This window comes from Vombatus ursinus, unplaced genomic scaffold (genome assembly GCF_900497805.2).
Source record: "Vombatus ursinus unplaced genomic scaffold, bare-nosed wombat genome assembly UNPS02014773.1, whole genome shotgun sequence".
In the NCBI taxonomy this organism is placed as follows: Eukaryota; Metazoa; Chordata; class Mammalia; order Diprotodontia; family Vombatidae; genus Vombatus; species Vombatus ursinus.
The window spans coordinates 34,513,022-34,537,288 of record NW_020954551.1 but is presented as its reverse complement, the minus strand read 5'-3'; the positions used below and the strand labels follow the sequence as shown (position 1 = coordinate 34,537,288).

Sequence of the window (24,267 nt, the reverse complement as noted above, 5' to 3'; positions counted from 1 at the left end):
CACACACACACACACACACACACACACACACACACACACACACACACTGGTTTTTCTTTCTAAATGTCTCTCATAAAGTCCCTTTCTCTCATAGGATCATAAAGTTGGAAGTGATCTCAGAGATCATCTAGTCCAGGGGGGCTTAACTTTTGGGGTATCATGGCCCCCATTGGCAATTTGGTGAAGCTAATGAACCCCTTTTCAGAATCATGTTTTTAAATGCATAAATCCACAGGATTACAAAAGAAAACAAAAATATTGAAATTTTTTAAAATGTTATTTTTTTCCCATCCAAGTTTACAGACCTGAAATCTGTCCACGGACTCCAGGTTAAGTAAGAGTCTTTGACCTAGTCCAACCCCTCGTTTTACATATGAGGACACTGAGGCCCAGGGGGATTATGTGACTGTCCTAAGGTGGAACAGGTAGAAAACACCTGGATTTGAAACCAGATTCTGTTTCTTTGGAGTGAGTATTCCCTTCTAACTGGCCCAAGTTTAGCATGGGCCCACCTGCTTCACTTCACTCCTGTATTACTCAAAGTCTTGGTCTCTCTGCCTCCAGATTCCAACCCTTCCTTCATGTTGTGGTCAAACTGAGATTACTGGTCTTGCAATTTTATTTCAACAAACATATATTAACTGTCTCAATACAGACTAAGCCCTTTCCCTTGGGGTAGAGGCAAAGGCGACACAGGGAAAAAGAAACCAGAATGATAGAAGGGACCATAAATGCATCCCCCAACTCCAAAGGAATTTTTTCAACCCCTGTGTTCCTACTTATCCAACTGTAATGACTGATGTAATTCAAGGTGACTTCAATCTTACTTATCCTAGTTTGGTACATTTGTAAAGGGAGCTAGTTCCCTTTGTCCTCTTGGGTATAAAAGGTGTTAGTCCTAACCATGCCCAGACACTGAGAATCAGCATGAAGTTTGGGCGAGGGCTGGTTGTCTGGGCCTGTTATGTTCAAGCTTCATCCCTTAGGACCAGAATCAACACTGATTCCTAGGTAACAGGGAAACCTATCAATACATGTCTCCTTATATCCTTTTTGTATGTGTTTGTGCCATCAGTGGTATTAATGTTATCAATAGTGCCAATATTTTTAATTTTATTGATGAACCTTGTAGCTAGAGCCAAAAAAAATCAGTAGTTTACATTATTTGGCAGGCAATTTTTTGTGAAAAGTACATGAACCCCGGAACTACGCAAAGGATGGATTGGTGAGGGGATGGACTAAAGAAAGAGAGGACAAATAGTCTAAGAATGAGGCTGCACCTATGTTCCTTAAAATTCTAAATTAGACTGGCAGACATTCATCATGTATAAGGGACTGTGATCAGCACCAGGACACAAGGATAGATATGAAACAAATTCTGCTTTCAATAAGTTTTCAGTCTACTGGGTAAGGGTGGGGAGGGAGGGAGAAAGAGATATATAAATATGGTACAAGGGAAAACTTGGTAAGAGCAAAGAAGACTAGGCAACATGTATAAAAATGAGAGACAGAGAGAGACACAGAGAGAGAGAGAGATCATATTCAGTTGGGAACGTGTCAGAAAACTATGGAAACAGCAGCATCTGAGTTGTGGCTTCAACTTAATTCAACAAGCATTTATTAAGCACCTACCACATGCCAGGCATTCTGCTCAGGGACTCCAGATTCTAAGACAAAAATGAAACAGTCCCTGTCCTCAAGGAGCTTACACATCAGTGAGGACAAGCAACATGTACACAGAAAAATAAATAGCAACATTTTTAAAAACTCCAATTTCTGGGAAGAGCAGTAACAACTTAGCTAAAATCAAGAGAGGCCTCTTGGAGGAGGTGATGCTTTGGAGTTGAGGCTTGAAGGGCAACATGGGTTCCAAGAGCCAGAGGTGAGAAGAGAGAATGTCCAAGGTATGGGGGATAGCCTAGGCAGAGGTTGAGAGGTGACAGGCGAAATATCATTTACAAGAAACATCCAGTAAACCAGTTTTGTTGGAATGTAGAATGAATGAAGGAGGGTGACATCAATCTGGAAAGATCAGTAAAACATTCTTATTAATGGCTTTGAATGCCAAACAAAGAAGTTCATATTTCATCCTAAAGGGAATAAGGGGCCACTGAGGCATCTTGAGCAGAGGAAGAAAGAATATAGTCAAATCTATATTTTAATAATAGCCATTTGGCCAGCTCTGGGGAGGATGGACTGGAGAGAGCCTGAACACGGGGATCCCAATGACGAGGCTTTCACAATAATCCAAGTGAGAGGTCATGACAACCTGAACTAAGATAGTCAAGGTGTGAATGGAAAGAAGTAGATGGATGTGGGGAAAAAATGCTATGGATGCAGAATCAATAAAACTTGGTAACCTTGCTAGATATGGGGAAGAGGGGTGAGGGGAAATGGAGGAATGATGATTCTGAGGTTGAAAGCCTAGGTGTCTGCTAAGAGAATAGTGAACTTAGAACCCTCAACAGAGAAATGACAGAGGGGCTTATGGGGAAAGATAGAGTTCTGTTCTGAATAGGCTGAGATTAAGATGTCTATGGGATATCCAGGTGATACCCAATAGGCTGTTGGTCATACAGGATTGGAAGTCAGGAGAGAAAGGAGGGCTCGCCATGTAAATTTAGAAGTCATTTGCACAACAATGTTAGTTTGACCCATGGATCTTAAAGGAATGGAGGAGGAAATTCATTGGAACACAGAGGGAAGGATGGGAGTAAAGAAAGTCCTTTCAGGAGTAGAGGAGAGAGTGAGCAAAGGCATAAACACAAGAGAGGGAAGACAGGGAATAGAGCCTGTTTCAGTTTAGCCAAAATCGAAAGAACATAAACAAGGAAGAGTAGGCGATAAGGCTGGAAAGGTGGGACAAGTTGTGGATGACCTCAAATGCCAGGATCTGGAGTCTGCATTATTTGGTGGATAATAGGAAGCCAGTGGAGAGTTGTTGTTTTTTTTTTAATAGACAAAGACATCATCAGAGAAGTACAATAGGAAAATAACCTTAGCAACTGCATAAAGGATGGACTAGGGAAGGAATAAACTAAAGAAAGGGAGCTCAATTACAATGGTCCTGTCAAGAAGAGATTCTCCACACTGCCTAGATTAGAAGCCCCTAATAGGACAGATGGTTGCAACAGAAATGCAGATTAGGGAGTGGGCACAAGAGTTATTGCCAATGGAAGAACTGATGGAAAATAAATTAGATAGGGACTATGATAGAGGAAAGAGTCAAAGGTGACTCTGAAGTCACAGACTGATTGGTCAGGATGATGGTAGTACTATTAGCAGAAATAGACAACTTTCGGGGGAGGGAAGAGCATGAATTCAGAACTGGTCATGTTGAGATTAAGGTGCTGGTGACACATGTAAATGGAAATATCCAGTGAAAAGTTGGAAAGGGGGAAATAGGAGCTCTGCGTGGAAGCCAGTAGTGTAGATATAGTTTTGGGAGTCATCTGCATAGAGGTGATAATTAAAGCTAAGGGAGAAGATGATGTCACCAAGAAAGGAAGTATAGAGAAGAGAGACAAGGACAAAATTACAGAGTATTTTAAGGGATAGGAATAGGATGGCAAAGGAGACCGATAAAAAGTAACTTGAAGGTCTAGAAGAAAACCACAATTGCACTGCACTGAAATCAGCAGAAATGGCATCAAGAAGGAAGTAATGGTCAACATTTTCTGAAACTTCAGATATATCAAGGAAAATGAGAACAGAAGGAAGAAAAGGTCACCAAATTTGGTGATAAGGAAGCAGTTGTTTGTCCTTTGTTCTTGAAGAGGACCAAAGTGACATCACTATGTTGGGGTCAAGGTACAGTATGTCCAATGGTGGCTGATCAGACCAATGCAAGCTCGGAAGGCTCTACCAAAGGTTGGGTACAAATAGTCCATATGAACATTTGGGGTGGATTCTCTAAATTTGCACATATCCTATTTCTAAGGAAAGCAGTATAGAATAATGGGAATGGAGCCAGACTGAGAGGTAGAAGACTTAGATTGGAATTGTATACTCATGCCATACTAGCTGAGTTCAAGGGTCTAGACCAATAGGTTAATCTTGGCAAAGAGGAAGACCACTTCATCCTCTAAGACTGAAAGCAAGGGGGTGGTAAGATAGTTGGAGACAGTGAAAGGTTTGACAGAATGAAGCAAGAGCACTGAATAAACTCACTTTATAGAGCCTTAGTCAATATAGTAAAGTAGAGGTTTTAGACTTGTTTTGCTTAATACCCAAAGGGGTAGAAAAATAAGCAACAGATGGAAGATACAGAGAGTTAGCTATAGGCTGGAATGATCTGAATTATCCTGCAGCTGAATGTGTTTTCCCAACAGTGGAGGTCTTCAAGGAAAGAGGCAGATTTAGGCATAACGTAAGGAAAATTATCATAACACTTTAGAACTATGCAAAACTGAAATGGGCTGCCCAGAGAGGTCATCTATTGCATTTGCCAATGGTGATCTCCATGCCAAAGTTGAATGAACACTCGTCATGTATGTCAAGAAGAGGTTTCTCCTAACTTTTAAGAGTGCCATGTGATTTCAGTGATGGTTATCATCATTCACCACTTGCCAATATATTTTATCACACCCATTAGCAGAAAGCTCCTTGAGAGCAGGAGCTGTCTTCCCTTTTGTATTTGAATCCCTTGTGATTAGCATAGATCTTGGCACTTAGAAATCACTTAATAAATGCTGTTTTTTATTCATGGGTTCAACTAGATGCCCTCCAATTTCCCTTGCAATTCGGACATTCTCTGATTCTGGGAACTGATTCTTGTATGACAATCTGTCTCTGAAGCTAAACTGTAAGCCCCATGAGGGCAAGGCATGTGGTATATTCCTCTATATTCCCCAGTGTCTAGTACTAAGTGGGAGAATAGTAGTTGTTCAATGCCAAAGTGCTGATTGGTATTCCATCCTGCTAGCCATTTCCAAAGGATCAACCTCTTTGATACTGCAGGGACATTTTTAGGAATAATTTCAATAGAAAACACAATTCTGTCCTTAGCGCGGCAAATAACAGAAAAGAAAAATAAATAGGAGATTCAATCATAACAGTAGTCTGAAAACCCATTAAAGGACAATATATAGAGTAAGTAATGCTCAGTTTGCTTTGAAAGGGAAAAAAATGGGACTAGATCCATATCCTTTTCTCTGCCAATAAATCACTGCCTTCCCTACCTGGCCAGTTAGTTATCCAACCAAGTAACAAAATACTTACAGAGCTTTCTTCTCAGTAAAATAAATCATCTATTCGTTGACTAGGTTGTCAATGACTAGACTAAATTTGAGTTCTCTTTCATTGTAACACTTAGGTTCTATGGTTCCAATATATAGGTCCTCCCTGCGGGGAGCTTGGGCAGATGGAGAAACGCCTGGCTCCTGGCTTCCAGTCCAAAGATAAACTCACTTAACCATACTCCCTTCATGTTATGCCTGTATATATGCCTGAAGAGTTTTGATGAAAAGTCCTATCCCAACATGGAGAAGAAAAGCACTGGATGCCATATGCAACAACTGAAGCACACGTTCCCTGCCATGCTGGACCTAACTATCTCAGATGTCTAACCCAGAGAAGAAAAAGTTGGTCTGGGGGGAGGGCACCTATGACAAACTGCTTTGTATGATCATCCATATAATTTGCACTTACTTATTAGTATGCATGCTGCATCCCTCCAGTTGAATGTAAACTCCTTGAGAGCAAAGACAGTTGTGTTTTTGTCTTTAAGCTCTCCATACATAGCACAGTGCCTGGCATATAGTAGACACTGATTAAATGTTTTCAGTTCTTATTGTTAAGTCATTTCAGTCACGTCTGACTCTTCATGACCCCATTTGGGGTTTTCTAGGTAAAGATACTGGAATGGTTTGCCATTTCTTTCTCCAGCTCATTTTACAGAGGAGGAAACTGAGGTAAACATGGTTAAGTGACTTGCCCAGAGTCACATGGCTAGTAAGTGTCTGAGGCCAGATTCGAACTCAGGAAGATGAGTCTTCCTGTCTCCAAGCCCAGGACTCTATCCACTGTACCACCTAGGTGCCCGGATTAAATGCTTACTGAATTGAATTGAATTCTAACCAACATCGAGTTAGATTCATAAAATGCCAGAGCTAGAGGAGACTCTTGGAGAACATCTCAGTCCAACACCTTCATTTTACAGTAGAATCCGAGTCCTGGAGAAATTAAGTGGTTTGTCTGAGGTCGCACAGCTGACCAGCAGCAGAGCTGGAGACAACTCAGACCTGCCTACACCAATCTAATTAAATGTTCATAAAGGAAATTCTCCCAGCCAATCGAAAGTACTTAAATCCCCTGTACCATCAACATTCACGGGTGGATACAAAATGGAACAAAAGTTTTCCAACTTTTTCATCACTTGCACACATAGAGACACATATATATACATGCACACATACACACATGTAGTTTATCTTTCAAGGTTGTAATACCAACATGCAATTGTTAAGAACGCTTCAATTCTGTTTTTCCTCTTGATAGTATAGTGAAAAAGGAGAAAGTGGGTGAGGAAAAATGATGAGAAAGTCTGAGGAAAATTAAAAGTCTGATTGTTCCTAAAGTCCTTTTTACACAGGCACATAGGACTGGAAGTGTACTGGCCTGAAGAACAGGAGAATTTGGCTCTAGCCTTGGTCGATGTGACCTTGGATAAGTCATTTCCATTATCTGGATTTCAATTTTCTTTTCTATAAGAAACCTCACGCAGTTTTTACAAGGATCAAATGAAAATATATATGCAAAGTTCAAGGTATTAGGTAAATAATTATTATTATTGTCATCATTATTATCATCACCATCATTATTATTCACCACTTTCCTACCTATTTTATCTCCCCCATTAGAATGCAAGCTCCTTAGGATCAGGAACTGTCTTCCCTTTTGTATTTGTATCTTCAATGCTTAGCATAGAACTTGGCACATAGAAAGCGCTTAATAAATGCTTTTTCACTCCCTCATTCATTCATATATTCATTCATCATAACATACCGATTTGTTATTCATTTGTTCAGTCATATTCAACTCTTTGTGACTCCATGGACCATAGCACACCAGACCCTTGTATCCTCCACTATCTCCTCATAGGTCTTTGCTAAAATGAACAAAAACATTGCTTTCCTATAACAAGGAAATCCCTGGCCCAACAGGGCCTCAGAACATTTCTCTCATTTCAAGTCAATGTGGATCAACTCTGGCTACAGAGCTCTTCCCCAGAGTCCTTGAGCGCAACTAACTCAATATCAAGTCTCAGACACTCGGGCTCCTGCTTCCCCGCCACTGCCAGCCTTCTAGGATCCGGGTTAGATTGGCAGGTCACCCAATCCTTCAGAGCTCCACACAAAGTTGGAGGGAGGGGATCCACACAGAGATCACACCACATGCATAGGAAGGGCACTGGATTTGAAGTCAAGGGACCTGGGTTTGAATCCTAGCTCTGTATGACCTCTTCAAATCTTAGCTTCTTCATCAGTAAAAATGAGGAAGCTGGAGCAGATATCTCTAAGGTCCCTTCCAGTTCTAAATCTAACATACTATCATCTATGACAATAAAGGGAAATGGATTTACTCGATGACCACTAACATCCATTCCTTCTATAAATCCATCAGCCTACAATCCATTATCACCACTTAAGAATGCTCTCCTTCATTCCCTCTGCCAATTCAATCCCTCACCCACCTCCTCCATGAATATTGCCTCATATAATTGCTTCGGCCTCAGGGATCCTCCACCCACCCCGTAATTCCTACAGAACTTATTTTCTCATCTGCCCCATGCCTTCAGTGTTACCTTATGCCATTTGTTAATTTCTCCCATGTATGTATCCTATATCTTTTAGCCTATATATAAGACCTTTTCTAATTCTATCAGTTGTTACTGCTCTCCAAATTATTTCCTAAGTATTCAGTATTAATGTATTTCTCTAATGTTGTTTCCTCCAGGTACATCGTAAACTTCTAGATAACAGAGACAGGCTGATTTTGGCTTTGTCTGCCCAAATTCTAGCACACAAAAGTGGCACTTAATGCTTACTGAGTGGACTTGAATCCACATCTGGTTTCTGGGGAGGAGAGGGGGAAGGACAATGCCTTTGACTCTGGGTTTCATAGGCTCAGAGACAGACAGCTAGAAGGGACCTAGAGGCCACCTGTTACAACGCTCTCATTCTACAGCTTGGGACACAGGTTACTTGACTTGTCCAAAGTTACCCCTGAAGTAAAAATCATTTGAACCCAGTCCTCTGAATCCACAGCCAATGGCTCTTTGGGCCACCCATAGATCCCAGTGCAATGCCTTACAAAAGTGAATCCTCAATATTTGAGAAATGTTTTCTTCCCTCCCACAACACCAACATATACCAAGTATTAAAATGAAAAATTGAGGGGGAGACATTTTCATTTCAATCTAAAACATATTATGTAATTCAATAAGTGCTGTGGTTCCCTAAGGACTCATGTCCTTAATCTACTTGCATCGGTTAGTCATTGCTTCGGAGAGATACTTTTTCACTGTGACCCCCACCTGTATTTCTTCTCATTGCCCCATTCACATACCCTCACCTCCCCCTCCCACTCCCTGATTACCCCACCATCCTAGACTTTCTTCTTTGGACAGAAGGGTTTTCCTTGAGTTTCAGGGTCTCAGAAATTTCCAAGCAATTTTACAACCCTAAAATCTGGGACCTGGAAGGCACCTGCAATCACCCCAGTCCCCATTCCCTTACTTTTCATGAGAGGGAACCTGATGCCCCTCCAAGAGAAGGAAGCAGTTTGCCCAAGGTCAAGCAGAAAGTCAGTAACACATATGAGACTAGAACCCCAGTCTCCTGCATCCCAGCTTTCCACTTGTTTGTTGGCCAAGGATGCACCCAGGTGGCTGAACCCAGAGGGCCAGCTGTGGCTTCTGCTCTCTCCTCGGGAGAGTTTTGCTGTGTCAATACCGCAGCCACTGCAGAGAGCCAACGGAGGCCCGCAGCTTTGCTCTGCTGACCTTGGCCACTGCCTGGGAGCCAGAGAACAGCCCAGACACTTTTTTCCCCCCACTGCACTCAAGTCACATGATTGTGCAGAAACTAAAAAGGAAGAACAAACAACCTGTAATGGGTGCCGTAATTCCTTCTTGAACCCTTAAACTAGCAGCAGATTAGGCTGTCTGCGTTCCAGCAAACTGGTTTGCTGGGCTGAGCCCCCTCCCTCCCTGGTCCAGGCATCTTCACAGCACTGGAGAGGAATTTGCTTTGGCTAAAACAGAAAAATGGAGCTTCAAACCAACATGGAATAATGATAAAAAAAAAAAAAAGCCACAGTGCACTGGAAATCAAGATACCTAGGTTCAAATCCCTGTTCTGCCACAAACTAGTTAAATGAAGGAATTAGGATATCCAGGCGTTAATCCAATTTCTGCTACTATCTGCCATTAACTTGGACAAGCTACTTCTCCCACTGTTACATATCTTAGAACTGGAAGGGACCTCAAATGCCGTCTTCTTCTCCAATCCACTAATTTTACAGGGAAACTGAGGTTCTAGGAGATTAGGTCACGTGCCCTAGGTCACACAGATAGCAAAACATCAGAAGTGGGATTTGAATCCAGCTCCGCTGGCTCAAAATCAAGCACTGAACTACCTCATCACCTGTCTGGGTCCCAGGGTCCCTCTCTGTAAAAATAGAAGACACAACTGAATAGTCTCTAGGGTTCTTTCCAAATCTAAAATTTTAGGAAAATATATAGGTGGAAGAGTTGAAAAGCAAACTTCATTCTTGGTCTCTAGTCCTTTTACTGAAGTAATACTCAATCAGTCAATAAACATTTATTAAGCACCTACTAACATAGCCAGGCACTGGGTTAAGTGCCGGAGATACAAAAAGAGGCAAAAAGTCCCTGCCCTCAAGGAGTTCACAATCTAATGGAGGATCATCTTACGATTTAAGTAAGTCTACTAACCTTGTAGACACCTAAAAATCATTTGCTAGCTTTGATTCTCAAAGTAGGGACAAGAGTGGGGTCATCTGATCAGATGACCCTGAAGATTAGCATTAAAAAATGCTAGGGTATAAAAGATGGGTGGGAATGTGGAAAGGCAGGAGATTGGAGACAAGCACAGAAATAGTGTGATTCATTGGAAAGAACACTGGATTTGCAGTCCAAAGATCCAGGCTCCTATTCCCACTCTACAACTATCTCTATGACTTTGCTCAATTCCCTTCCCCTCAACGGATCCTCGGTTTCCTCATTTGTAGAATAAGAGGGCTGGCCTAGATGATTTCTGGGCTCTCTTCCCACTCGCAACCTATGACCCTGAATAGGTCACTCCATTTCCTCATCCATAAAGTGATCCTGACAATGGCGCTGGGTTTTTTTATAGCTCTAAAATTCAAAGTTTCTGTTTCAACTACCCAAAGCAAGAGCAAAGTCAGCCTTCAACGGGGCGACACAGTCAGTTTTCTGTCCTAACTGAAGTCATTTGCATTGGACTCTGCAGCAAGAGGACTGGCAGATGGCTGCGACTTGGAGAACATTAATAGAAAAAGAAACCAAATTTGTGGTTGTTCTTGGACTGAGGATGGAACCAGCTAACTGGTGGCATGAAGTCCTAGCAGCAGCCTGAAGCTTCAGAAGACACTGGGGCCTTCAAGCCATCATCTCCAGTTCATGATTTCATCTCACCTCAGGCCCCTGTGGACCCTCCAGCCTTGCCCCCCATTCGCAGGACCCCCCTAGCAAAGGGCACCAAACTGGCACAATTAAGCGAACAAAAGATTTAGACTCAGAGAATGTGGATCACATTCCTAGCCTCACTATGTCCCACCTAGGTGACCTTGGGAAAATCATTAAAATCTCTCTGCACCTTGGGTTCCTTCCTCTTTACAAAGAAGTGATGGTCCCAAAAACAATACATACAATGACTACAAAAATATTAATATAAAGATGGGAAAAGAATGCTGTGAAAGTATAATGACCAAGAAGACAGGAGATTGGCAAGGGTTTGTAATTATGGGAAGGGAACACTGCATAAAATGTCTGATTTCTTCATTGTGTGGTTTTCCTGGACTGTCTTTTTTTCTTTTCTCTTTTCTTATTCTTTGCTATATGGATGGCTCTTTGAGATAAGGGAGGAATACAGCAGTGTAAAAACAAGAGATACCAATAAAAATATTTTTAAATGAAGTAGTGGAGATACATGACCCGTGAGGGCTCTTCTAGCTCTCTATAACTATACGACCCATCACAAAATTTGGAAAAGTCAATTCCATTGCATCTGATTTTCCTTTCTGAGTAGTGAATGTGATTGCAAGGTAATGAGACTACTTATCAAACAGACAAGAACCTAGCCATCCAAATGAGCTCTATCCTCTTCCCAGCAGCCACCTGAGGATGCCTCACCCTTCTTCCACAGAGGCTGTCTCTGTTCAAGACATCTTTGGGAATTGCCTTCAGAGCTGACTGAGAAAATCAGTCTTATTACCTGGTAGTCACAACTCATTTGGGCTCAAAAGAGAATTCTCCCAGACTGATTCCACCATCTTATTACTCAGGTTTAGCTCTGAATTGCTCTTGGACACTTACAAAAAGTAAATCCCTCCTTCAAGGGCAAAGATTTTTACCAGTGATGTTATCCAAGGGAAAAAGAACATTCGTCCAGTTCTGAAGGTCGTTCCCAAAGAGGAGTCTTCACAATGACTTAAGCAATCTATCAGGCCTTAAGATGTCTACTTCAAAGAGCGTGATACTCGTCATCTCCTTACTCTGGGAGTTTTCACTGGCAGTGCCCCAGACTTGAAATCCTCTCCTTCATCACCTGTCTCCAGCCGCCCCGGCTTCCTTCAAGTCCCAGCTAAAACCCCACCATCTACTAGAAGCCTTCCCTGATCCCCCTCATTATCATTTTATAATTCTAGAATCCGAGATCTAGAAGACCCTTGAGGTTAACCCAATCCTTTTTCTCTTTTGATTATCTCCAACTCACCTTGTATATATCTTGTTTTCATGTATTGTTTATATGTTATATTTCCCCCATTAGATTCTGAGCTGCTTAAAAGCAAAGTCTCGGTCTTTAGCCTTTCTTAACAAAATGCCCGGCACATAGTATGCCCTGAAAAAATTCTTGTTGACCACCTGACTGACTGACTGACTGACCATTGGCTGACATATCAATATCCTTGTTAATTTGTTTCAATCATTGTTGACATATATAATATAAGAATTGGAGGGGGCAGCTAGGTGGCACAGTAGATAGAGCCCTAAAGTCAGAAGGACCTGAGTTCAAATTCGGCCTCAGACCAAACACTTGACACTTACTAGCTGTGTGACCCTGGGCAAGTCACTTAACCCCAATTGCCTAAAAAAAAAAAAAAAAAAAAAAGAATTGGAAGGAACCTTCTCACAGGATAATAGTTTCAGAGGTCACTGAGGCCAAGCTGCTCCTTTTACAAATGGGGAAGCTGAGTGAGGCCCAAAAAGGGTAAAGGACCTGCACAAAGTCACACAGCTACTAAGTGATGAAACTGAGATTTGAACTCAGGTCCCCTGATTTCAGAACCAACATCCCTTTGCTATAACATAAAGTCCTGCCCTTTAATTTTACAGAGAAGGGAGTTGAGGCCCAGGGAAGTCTAGGGGCTTCTAGAAGATCACTCAGTGATCAGTACCTGGCCTAGTTACACAAAGGCACTAAGATTCCAGAGTCATCACTGGGATATGAAAGTGAGACCAGATAAAAAGTACCGAGTAGCTGAGCCATGTGAGGCAACATGGCCCAGTGGGTAGGGCACTGACCTTGGAGTCAGGAAGAGCTGGGTTCAGATTCCACCTCAGACACTTAATAGTTGTATAGCCCCGGGCAAGTGACTTAACCTTTGTTTGCCTCAATTACTTCACACATAAATTGAGGGGGTCAGAGTCAACAGCCTCTCAAATCTCTACTAGCACTAAATCTATGATGCTATGATTCATCCCACAGACTCCAGCAGAATTGGAGCAGCTTGGGTAGCTCAGGACCCCTTCTTATTCAGCAAACAGCAGCTTCGTTGGGAATCCAAGCCAGGGCACAGAGCCCAGCACTTACCTCTGGGGTAGCAGCTGCCCCAAGGTCACCTAGCAGAACATACCAGGTTCTCCACCCTGCTTACCTGGCTACAGCAAGAGGCGCCACCCACCGGCCCTCTCCTCCCCTGCTCTCTCCCTCTCTCTCAAAAGTTGTCACTAAATATTATTGTTGTTGCAGGGTTTGTTTTTTTCTTTTTTTCCATTTGTAGCTCTGAGGATAAGGCTATATTAATCAATCTGAGCTTCAATAGCTATGGCAACCAGAGCTAAATGGGATATGAAGAGAGCGGTGGGAATGAGATCAAGAACGAGATCAGAACGAGAGCACGGAGGCTCTCTCTAAACACCCACATTACTGTCTATTTCCAGTCAAATTCCCTGAGAAGGGAGCTGGGAGCCATAGACACGTGAACTGCAGAAACCCACGGAGGAGGGGCCCCAGTTATTCCCACTCTCCAAGGAATAAGCCTGCTGGATTCACATTGGATTGCCTGCAGACCAAGCCGAGCAGAGCTCGTCACGTGGCCCAAGGGCTGCCCTCTTGACATCCCTGGCCACCCCCTCTCCTGCAGGCTGATCCATACATCTCTGAAGCTCCCGGGCCTAGGGCCACCTAGCAAAGCACAAGTCTAGTCCAATCTCCATCCTGGCCATGACTGACTCATAAGAACAGCTCCCAATTACATAGCACTTTGAGGTTTGCAAAATACTATATCAATATTACCTCACTTGATCTTCACAAAAACTCTGGAAGTTAGGTTGCTATTATTATCTTCATTTTACAGATGAGGAAATCGAGGCAGAGAAAGGTTAAGTGACTTGCCCAGGATCACAAAGCTAGTATCTGAGACAGGAATCAAACTCAGGTCTTCCTGTGCCACCTAGCTGCCCATCAAACTAGGCAGTAACTCCAAGATCAAACCTAGGTAGAGATGCTGCCTCTTCGAACTCTCAACTCTTGTCTAAGGACAAAGGATTTCCCTGACCTTCCTCTGTGTCAGTGAACAGACAGAACTCACATGAAGGGATTAGTTTCATCACTTTTACCCCGTGAAATACAAGGTTTGCTGACTAGGAAACTGCTGTTAGCCTAAGAATCAAGAAGCCTGGGTACTATTCCAGACTCTGATACTAATGAGCTCTGTGGTGTTTAGCAAGCCATTTCTGTCTGGCCTCAGTTTCCCCACTTGTAAGATGAGGAGAGGGGAAGGGAATTGAGTTGAACTGATTTCTTAGATCACTTCTAACTCTGGAAAGTATTCAAAAAAGAGAAAGAAAGACGCAGAGAGAGAGGGTGGGGAGGAGGAAGGAAGGAAGGAAGGAAGGAAGGAAGGAAGGAAGGAAGGAAGGAAGGAAGGAAGGAAGGAAGGAAGGAAGGAAGGAAGGAAGACGGTGCCCCATCCTCATAGTTTCAGAGATTTAAAGCTAGAACCTTTGAAAAGCATCTAGTCTAATCCCCTCCCCTCCTGTTACAGATGAGAAGCTAGGACCAAAATGGCTAATGACTTGGCCACAGTTTTGGTGCTGGTAGATAGTAGCAGAGTCAAGATTGGAACCCATTTGCTCTGAGTCCAAATCCAGCTGTCTTTTCTGAACTCACAACTGGTTTCTCCTATTCCAGGTGCCCAGAGACTTTCTACTCTTTCCTCCTTCCCTTCCTCTCAATCTTCCCTCTTGAGCCTACTCCTACCTGAGGTATAAAATGACTGCTGATCCACTTAGCATGTGGCAACTATACCCACCCCCATCCCCATTCCCATCCCCTCATTCTCACCAACCTTTTGAAGTTATTCACACTTTTCACAGGATCAAAGCTTGTGAAAATAGGAATAAAGTAATCTATATTATGTTGCGTAGTACTTTACGGTATACAAAGTGCTTTATTTTATTTTCTTCTCCCAACTGCTCTGTGTGAAAGGTGCTATCATTTGCTCCATTTTCCAGCAGAGGGGCAGAGGTTAAGTGACTTACATGAAAGGACACTGCCAGTAACTCTGACTGAGGAAAGATTTGAACCCAGGGCTTCCCGACTCCACGTTCAGCATTCTATCCATTAGACCACATCACTTCTTACAATAGAAGACATTAAGAGAATTTCAGGCCTGGGGAATGATCTTTTTGACCATGGGGCTTTTTAGTTATATTATCTCACTGGTCACTTAACTTTGCTTCTATGTAAGGATGATTGACTCCCCTTTGATGGTCTGGAAACTGAACAGAGAATCTATCTGAGCCCACCATGTTGAAATGAGTTGAGAAACATAAATAATCTACATAAAGCCACAGAGGAGCATTGCATTTGAAGTTGAGGGACTTGGGTTTGAATCCTAGCTCTAATGCTGTATGACCTTGAGTAAGTCATGTGACCTTCATGGCCCTCAGTTTCCTCATCTGTAAAATTCGCAGTCGGACTAGATGAGGCACTAGATGACACCTTCCAGTTCTAAGTACTATGATTCTAGGAATGTGTTTTCTTTGTTTCTTATTCCTTCCCATGCAGGACATCATAGGAGAAGAAGTACTCAGAAGCAGAGGGCCTGGGTTCTAAGCTGTAGCTCTCTGCCACTAATTAACTGCAGGAGGATCTCAGGTAAAGTCATCTCTCTGGGCCTCAATTTCCCCATGGGGTTGAGTTGGACCAATTCTCTTTCAGGTCTCTTCTTGCTCTGATATTCTGTGAGTTAATGATGCCAAAAGGCCCATACCCTTCTTGAAAATATCTGCTAAACAAACACATGACACTCACTAGCTGTGTGACTATGGGCAAGTCACTTAACCCCAATTGCCTCACCAAAAAAAAGAACCTGCTAAAATGCAACCTGGGCAGAAGTCAGAGCTCTGCCTCCCTGACTCCCTGGGTCCCCTAGAGACAATCTGATAGATGTTCTCCACTGCATGCCAAAGGAATATATCTAGCTTTCCTACTCCAAAGGGAGCTAGAGGAGATCGGAGCCCCGGCTGAAGAAGAGAAGAACAGAAATAAAGCCTGAAACTACAAAGTCATGTTTCTCTCAAATATATTTCCCATTAAAATTGGAAAGCACCATTCTCAATGGGGTGGGGATTCCCTAGTCTGTGGCCAGGCCAGATTGTGTAGGCTTTCCCTCTCTCAATGGCACCAATTCACCCCCACTTACACCTGGAACATCTAGAGATCTAGCCTATGGCAAATTCCACATCTGTCACGTTCTGCAGGTCCCTGAGAGGGACAAGAAAAGAGAAGCAGATGAAAGGAAGGGGAGAGTGGAGTTGGAAAGGAAAGGAAAAGAAAAAAGCTTAGGATGAGGAAAAGGGGGGGAAGTAATGGGGAAAGATCCCTAAATTCTGAGAAGCATCCACATCCTTACAAGTAATTGATAGGACAGGCAAGTAAAATTCTGGGCAGGCTAATGGTAACCTTAGCCTGGGGACAATCCTGAGCAAGCAGGTGTCTCCAGGGAGCCAGCTCCCAGGTGCTCCACAGAAGTAGAACATTTTCCATGAACCTCTGGAACCAGCAAGTTTCAGGACAGCCTGGGGGCACCTGGTCTGAGCCTTGCCAGGTGCCACACTAACCAGGCTCTGGAGACTGTCCATGCCCTTAGGCAAGGCAAATGAGGGGGAAAATGCACCAGGCTTGGACACTGGCTGGCTATCCTCACACAAAGAGAAAAGAACCCAAGGCTCTTGCCCATAGAATCTCAGTAGACAGAAAGTCCCCGGGGACAAGTCAAAAATTGACCCTCCCCAAGAATGCAGGTGCACCACACCCTCCCCATCATCCATGTACAACAGCTAGTTCACTGGGCATAACATCTCCAATGCCCTCATGCTCAAGGCAAGCCTATGAGGATGGGTTTCAACCAGCTTGAACCATAAGACCTCTTCTCGTTCCCCAAGAGCCTGAAATGTTCACTGACATAATGCAGAGAATTGAGGAGAGCCAAGGTGAAAGGGACATTTGTGCATCTGTGTTCATATGTGTGTAGGGGGGGTTCGAGCCCTCATGAGAGAGCATACATAGGCTCATGTGTGCCTGTGCGTGTAATTACAAGGTTAGCATGCACACATCTACAGGAATGTAGGTCTAGTGGGCTTTGTGCATTTATGTACAGGTATGTAGACATGGATGCACTAATGTATGTCTGTACATGTGGACATCCAGAGGGGCTCCGGACACTAGCACTTCTTCCACCTCACCAGCACATCCCTCCTCCATCTGCAGAGGCAGGCCCTTTGCAACATTAACTCTTCTCATCACTGAGTTCAAATGGAAAGGCTCCCCGAGGCCAGAGCCCCAGAGCCCCTCCAACTTCCCAAGCCAAAGGAACATTTCTCCTTTGTAGAGCACCCACACATTGCCCCTAAAAAAGCCTAAACATCAGCTCTTCCTATTCTTCATGAATTTATTCAGTAAACAGCCCAGCATGCACATAGTTAAGAGGAGCTATATAGATCAGCCCCCGGAACCCATTGCCCCAAGGCAAGACCCCTTCCTTTGGCTCAGCAAGCCCACGACTTACCTTCCAGGCCGCAGACTAGGCATTCACTCCTGACTCTTCCAAGCTCCTGAGATGGCCCAAAGTTCCCATTTCATTAAGTCAGAGAAAGTAACAGGCAATGGCAGAGAAAATCCCGCAGCTTTCGGGTGGGGGGAGGGGGGCTGGGCTGGGGTGGGGAAGTGACAGCAGGTAAATGAGATCAGAGGGGACAGACCCAGACCCAGACTCAGAGCTGATGCACCATCCACATCAAACCAAGAAGTCCCCGGCTCCCAAGTGGATGAAGAGACTGCTGGGTCTTTTACGTAACAAGCAGGGGGAAGCCAGCAGGCTCCTCCTTGGTGCCTGGTGACAGCCCTGCTTGGAGTTTGAAAATTGATGACCCGGAGTGATAGGGAAGCAGATGCAGAAGCCTCTGCTTGGACTTCTGAAGCTGCCCTTACATGTTCATTTGTGAGTGACTTGGAGCAGCCAGGGGAGGGGGGAGGCCCTGCAAGCAATTCACAAGAGGCTGGAGAGAACTCAGCAGAGTGGCCCATGAGTCCCCTCCATCTGTGCAAGCATCAAGCGTCTCCAAAGACACAACTAGGAGCCAGCATCCTCATAAAAGCAGCCAATTTTAATGCAGACCCAGGCTCACTCTCTAACTACACCCTGCAACATAAATGGTGCAAAGTGATCCCTTTCCAAGCACATTAACCCCACCGCTGCCACCGCCACCACCCCCCCACAGGTGCTGATCCCTTATCCAGTGACACCCAGCACTGTCCACAGCACCCCCAGAAAAGCTGCCCAGCAAGAACCCCACACCATCCGTCTTGAGGTCTTCTTGGACACCCTGTGCATGACACACCACCAACACCCCTCCACCCCCTGCAAAAAAAAAAGAAAAGAAAAGAAAAAAAGAAAGAAAAAGCAGCTAGTCACACTCCCAGTATCTCCCAATTCCGAGCAAAGCTCACCTGTGCTGGGTTCCCCTCTTAAGAAATAACTGGTTTCCAGGGGAAAAGCTAAACCTGTACCACAGTGACTTTTACCAAACACCCACAACCCTGTAACCCCGGGGTAATTTTCAACCTCACCCCAAGTGCTATTTATTTTGTAGAGAACCTTGCCCTTCTGCTATACCCTTGCGTAACACGATGTAAATGTGCACTGCCTTCCCAGAGATTCCCAGGTCGCAGACCTAATGCCTCCGTCAGATTAAGGCACTGCCACCCCTTCCAAACACAAACACACACACACACACACACACACACACACACACACACACAATATTCCCCACATCGGCTCCCGATTCCGAAAGAAACAGGCTGCCAAATAAACAAGCCCCCAAATGCCATCCCCCTTCCCCTCCCCCCTCAAAAAATAGAGAAGGTGGTGGGGGAAGGGAAGAGGGGAAAGCTTTTATTTTTATTTCTCATGCTGTGGATGTCGCTACTTACTTGGCTAAGAAATCATCACCCATCCAAAAGGATTTCCAGTTGCCCAGCCGAATAATCACTGTACCGCATCTGGAAGGCGGTGAGAGGCTGGGCTAGCCGCCTGGAGTCCCTCTGCAGACTGTACCATCCTGATGAAGCAGGTAGGGGAGGGAGCTGGTATATTTATGAGAGCATCTTACCAGCAAAATGCAATCTCGGGGGATGTTTCTGCCCTCAGCTTAAGGCACTTGGAAGGGGGAAAGAAACACGGCTGATGTAGTGAAGGCAAAAAAAGCTTTCTCCACCAGGAGGTAGGGGGATTGGGGGGGAGGGTGGAATCAACCACCATGTTGTTGTTTGTTCCTCTAATACGTCCCTTAGGATAACAACAAACACAGAAGATGGCAAACTCCCAGGAATATGCCACCTACCCAGAAGTGGGAGAAATCGTCAAGGACGAGGACTGTCAGGTTCGATCGCGATCCTATGGGGAAGGAAGGGAGGCAAGCGAGGTTGGGGGGTGGGGGGGGGGGGGTCGGAAGGCCTGCCTGGTTAATGAGTCTGGACAAGGGAGAGGGAGGTCCAGATGGTTTTCCCAGGGAAGTCATTTTCTCAAAATGCCACCTTCTTCCTAACTAACTTGGTCAGTTATTACTGACCCTGCAGAGCTGAGCATAGACAAGCAATCTCCAGTCCCATTCTCTTCCCAGGCATCTGTAGGCAGGACCATTGCTAGGACCCTGGGGCCATACATGGAGAGATGTATGGTGGGAGCTTGGACATGCTTGCAGTAGTCAGGACCCAGAGCCACCAGGCAAACGGCCCTGGAGGCCCACAATTTAACTGCCCCCTTCCCCTAGGGCAAAAAGACCAGTCCCACTGACCTGGGAGCCAGGAGCCCTAACACCAGGGAAAAGAACCCTAGTGAATAGGGCCTAAATTTCCCCTTGTCAGCTCTCATGTTCTAAGGTTCTAGGATTCTCTGGGACTTTAGACTGAAAGGAAGCCTCTCTGAGGGAACAGCTCTCAGCTGCTTCATCATTGATCCCTAGGGCTTGCTGAGACTGCAAGAAAGCATGTGCTTTTGTGTTGCCTGAATACTTGTAGAGTATGGGGTATGAAACACACGTGTAAGGAGTTAGGCTGAGCACTGACTTACTTCCCAGACATCCCTGGGACCCCTGGGGGTCTATCACCCACAATAAGCTTTTAAAGTCCCAAACATACAGTCTAGTTTTTCCCCTATTTCACAATAGGCAGATCCTCTTTAAAATTGGAAGACTGGGGGAGGGGGGCAGGGGGCTTAAGAGGAAGGAGGAAAGAAAGTTGGGGAGTCAGAAATTCCAAGGTCAGTGGACCCTCTGTGATTTTGGTTTTGCTGATCCTTTTTGCTCTTAAACAGGTGGCCTGCCTCAGGCTGTCTCATCCTAAAATGACCCTGTGTTTCCCCCCTACACACACACACACACACACACACACACACACACACAGCCAGACTGGCTATGGACCCCTGCCTGTTCCCAGGAAATGTGGCAGAAAGGGAAAAGACAGGAGAAACCAAAATGCCTCTCTGTTCCTTTAAAGTTGGGAGGCATTCGGGGCCAGCCAGACTCCGTGACGGACAGAGCGGGCAGCTGCAGGCCAAGCTAGCTCCCCCATATGCTTGGAGAAGCTCTGTCATCCCTGCTCACAGGCTTGCTCAGAATATCAATTCGGCTAGTTAAAACCAAAAGTCTGCACTGCACCAAAATGGAAGCAATATAGAAGAGGGGGTGGGAGGGAGAGAGACAAGCAAGGCAGCTGGGAGCAGCCAAGATCCCTAATCAGTCAAATCCGCTCACCTGGCCAATGAGAGAGGCAGAGGACACTACAGCTACATGACCCGGCTAGCTTCTTTCTCTGCCCCACACTGCATTCCCTCCCCACCATCCTCTGTGGAGCTGTGGATGTGCGAGGAGATGGAAGGAGGCTCCAGATCTGAAGCTGGAAGGGACCTCCAAGGCCGTAGAGACCAACCTCATCATTCTGCAGATGAGGAGACCAAGGCCCAAGCAAGGTCACATGGAGAGAAAGCATAGAGATGTCATAGAATGTTAGAGTTGGAAGGCCACTGAGTCCAGCCCCTTCATTTTACCATGGGGGCAACTGAGGACCCGGGGTGGAGAAACTTCCCAAGGTCACACAGCTAGTAAGTAACAAAGCCACGATTCAATCACGGGTGCCCTGACTCTAAATCCAGGTCTCTCCCCATCCCCTGCCCCATCATTTGAAGTCACCGAGTGATCCTTGCCTGACCACACACCATCCAGGCCAAGGATGGCGGCAGAAATAGGGTAATGGGGGGGAGGTGATGGTAGGGAAGGAAAACAGGGGCTGTGGCTCCAGACCCCAGGCTTTGGAGGACTCACTCACATAGTGACTGAGAAGTGACTAATGGTGCAGAGAGCTCCTGGGAGAGGACCTAGTGGCCTTGGGTTAATGGGTTAAAAAAAAAAAAAAGCGCTTCAGAGATTCATATCAGAAAATCCCCAACCCTGCTCCTCCCAGCACCCAGTCCTAACATAATGCCTAAGATTTAAGATCAAAGATTTAAGAGCTAAAAGCTTCCTTGGGGGTCATCAAGTCCAATGACCCCATTTTAGAGAGGAGGAAGCTGAGGTCCATCTAGGGTCACACAACTACTAAGTGTCTGAGGCAGGATTTGAATCCAGGTCTTCAGATTGCAAACCCAAAGGACTTTCCACAAACTGCCCTCAGGCTACATTTTGCCTTTTAGTAATACCATTTGTCCCCTTTATTTTTTTTCTTCAAGATTGCTTCTCATGTTTTGGTTTAACCTGATTTCACATGGATCAACTTGCTATGGGAAAGGGAACTCACAAGCCTTCTCTGCACCCTACGGGTGGCCTCACTGTGTAGGCTCCAAAGGACAGCCCCAGGGGTAGAGAGCTCCCCCTTGGGGAGGAGAGCCTGACTTGGTTCCAACTCCCTCTGACTCCACATGGTCACCCAACCAGCCTTTGCTTCAGCCCTGACCCCAGAGGGCTGACATGCCCTCCCAGCCCAGAGGGTGCTAAGAGGGATTCTAAGCCAAGCCTAAGAGCAAGGCTTACAGATGGCTAAAATGGGAAGGAATTGGGGAAAAGGTATGTGGAGAGAATAATGCCGCCTGCTGGAGGTAGGGGTATTGCCCTGGGAAAGAGGCTAAAGTCTTTCTGTAGTTGGCTTTTTTATGAAACTGCCGAGTAGTCAGTGTAGGATGCCAAACAGCTTCCTTATACACATAGGCGCGCCCTCCCCCCAACACACACCCCAAAGGCCCAGGTGCCCTGGGACAGGTCAGTGGGGCAGGAGGGCAATTCTACCACTGGTAACCCATTCCTGCAGGGTCAGCCCTTTTCCTCTGCTCAAAGCCCAAATATTCCTGGAAGGATACAAGCCAATATCATTTTGGTGCAGGGGAGTTTATCAGATTCCTTCTAATAGCTGGCAGACAGCTGGGCCTCCAAGCCCAGTGCTATGCAGGAGGAGAGGGGAAAAAAAGCCCAGACTAGGAATCAGGTGACCTAGGTTGGATTTCCAGATCAGCCACTAAGTAGCTCTGTGTTCTTGGGCACATCAGCCCCCTTTTGTGGTCCCCAGTTTTCTCATCTGTAATATGACGGGGTTTCCACTCAATTTTATTTAGCTGATCTCTAAGGTCACTTGCAGCTCTAACAATTTATGATGAGGGGAGGGAAATGGAAAGACCAGATTAGAAGTTCAGACACTGCCAAGGGAAGGCAGACCCTTATCTCCAATAAGATGAACCTACATATGACCAGGAAAGTCTCTGGGAGTAAAGACAGTCCCAACAGGTTACAGAGGAGACCTCCAAGTTCTTGGTGAAATAGTGAATCTTGTCTAGTTGTTTTACCACTCCAGAGTATTCCTAACCTCAATCAAGGCCAACTCCACCAAAGCGGATTAACCACAGCTTAAAGAACCCCAGAATCCTAGAACCTGAAGGGACCTTAAGAGACTGTCCAGTCTAGGCCCCCACTGCATCACAGTCTCCTTCATAGGAGGTCACTCGGCATCTGTGTCCAAGAACTCACATAAGGCATAAATAAGCACAATGTCAGAATGTCAGAGTTGGGAGCCTGCAGGCTATCCTGTCCAACCTCCCCCCAAGTAGAAAAATCCTCCCCCCTAAAAACATACAACCAACCACTCCCTCTTTGTTGCTATTTGGTGTCTAGTCATTTTCAGTACTAGCTGACTCTTTGTGACCCCATTTAGGAGGTTTCCTGGCAAAGATACTGGGGTGGTTTGCTATTTCCTTCTCCAGCTCATTTCACAGATGAGGAAACTGAGGAAACATAAGCTGGGGGGGGGGGGTTGACTGTCAATTTTATTTCATATTTTAAATCCATAACATCATTTGTGTTAGTTTCTAATTTTTCTTAAGTGAAATTTTTAGGAAACCACTGTGTATGAAATGCTGCTAATTTGTAAAAAATGATTCCTAGAGGGTGATGCAACTATTTTTGTTGTTCAATTGTTTAGTCATGTCCAACTCTTCATGATTCCCATGGACCACAGCCCACCGAGCCCTTCTATCCTCCACCATCTCTCAAAGTTTGAGCTCATGGTTGGTGCTTCCATGGTACTATCTACCCATCTCATCCTCTGCCATCCCCTTTTCCTTTCGCCTTCAATCTTTCCTAACATCAGGGTCTTTTCCAGTGAGTCCTGCCTTCTCATTATGTGGGTCACACAGAGCCACACAGCCAGTAAGTATCTGAGAACAGAGTTGAATTAAAGAAGATGAACCTTTCTGATTCCAAGCCACTGCACCACCTGGACTCCAGAAGAACTGAGTTCAAATCCAGCCTCATACATTTACTAGGTGTGTGTCCCTAGGCAAGTCACATCACCTCTGTATGCCTCGGTTTCCTCATCTGTAAAATAGAGATCATAAAATCACCTACCTCCCACAGTTGTTGTGAGGATAAAATGAGATGATCACTGTTAAGCACTGAGCACAGTGCCTAGAACATAATAAGCACTATATAAATGTTACCTATTATTTTATTAGGAATCTTTTTTCTCAGACACCAAGATTCAAGTTTCCCCCTTTGCAGCCTTGCTCTTTATTCTGCCTTCTGGGGCCAACTAAAACTAATCTAATCCCTCTTCTTTATGACAACTTTTCAGATACTTGAAGATAATTGCCATCGTCCTTCAGTGCTCTCTTCTCTAGGCTAAACATCACCAGTGCCTTCATTTCACATATATATGGAGAGAGATGTGTATGTGT

General features: G+C 44.9%; 1 protein-coding gene across 5 annotated transcripts in view; it reads right to left on the bottom strand.

Annotated features, from left to right (window-relative positions):
• The window catches only part of ATP2B2 (ATPase plasma membrane Ca2+ transporting 2), a 399,625-nt gene that overhangs the window by 330,579 nt on the left and 44,779 nt on the right, over window positions 1-24,267 (bottom strand). Inside the window, exon 1 of one of the 5 annotated variants that reach the window (XM_027864047.1) lies at window positions 18,987-19,053. The exons of the other annotated variants lie outside the window; for them this stretch is intronic. The gene's annotated coding sequence lies outside the window, so the exon portion shown is untranslated. Of the gene's footprint in view, window positions 1-18,986; window positions 19,054-24,267 lie in introns of those variants that run through there. 5 annotated transcript variants of the gene reach the window in all.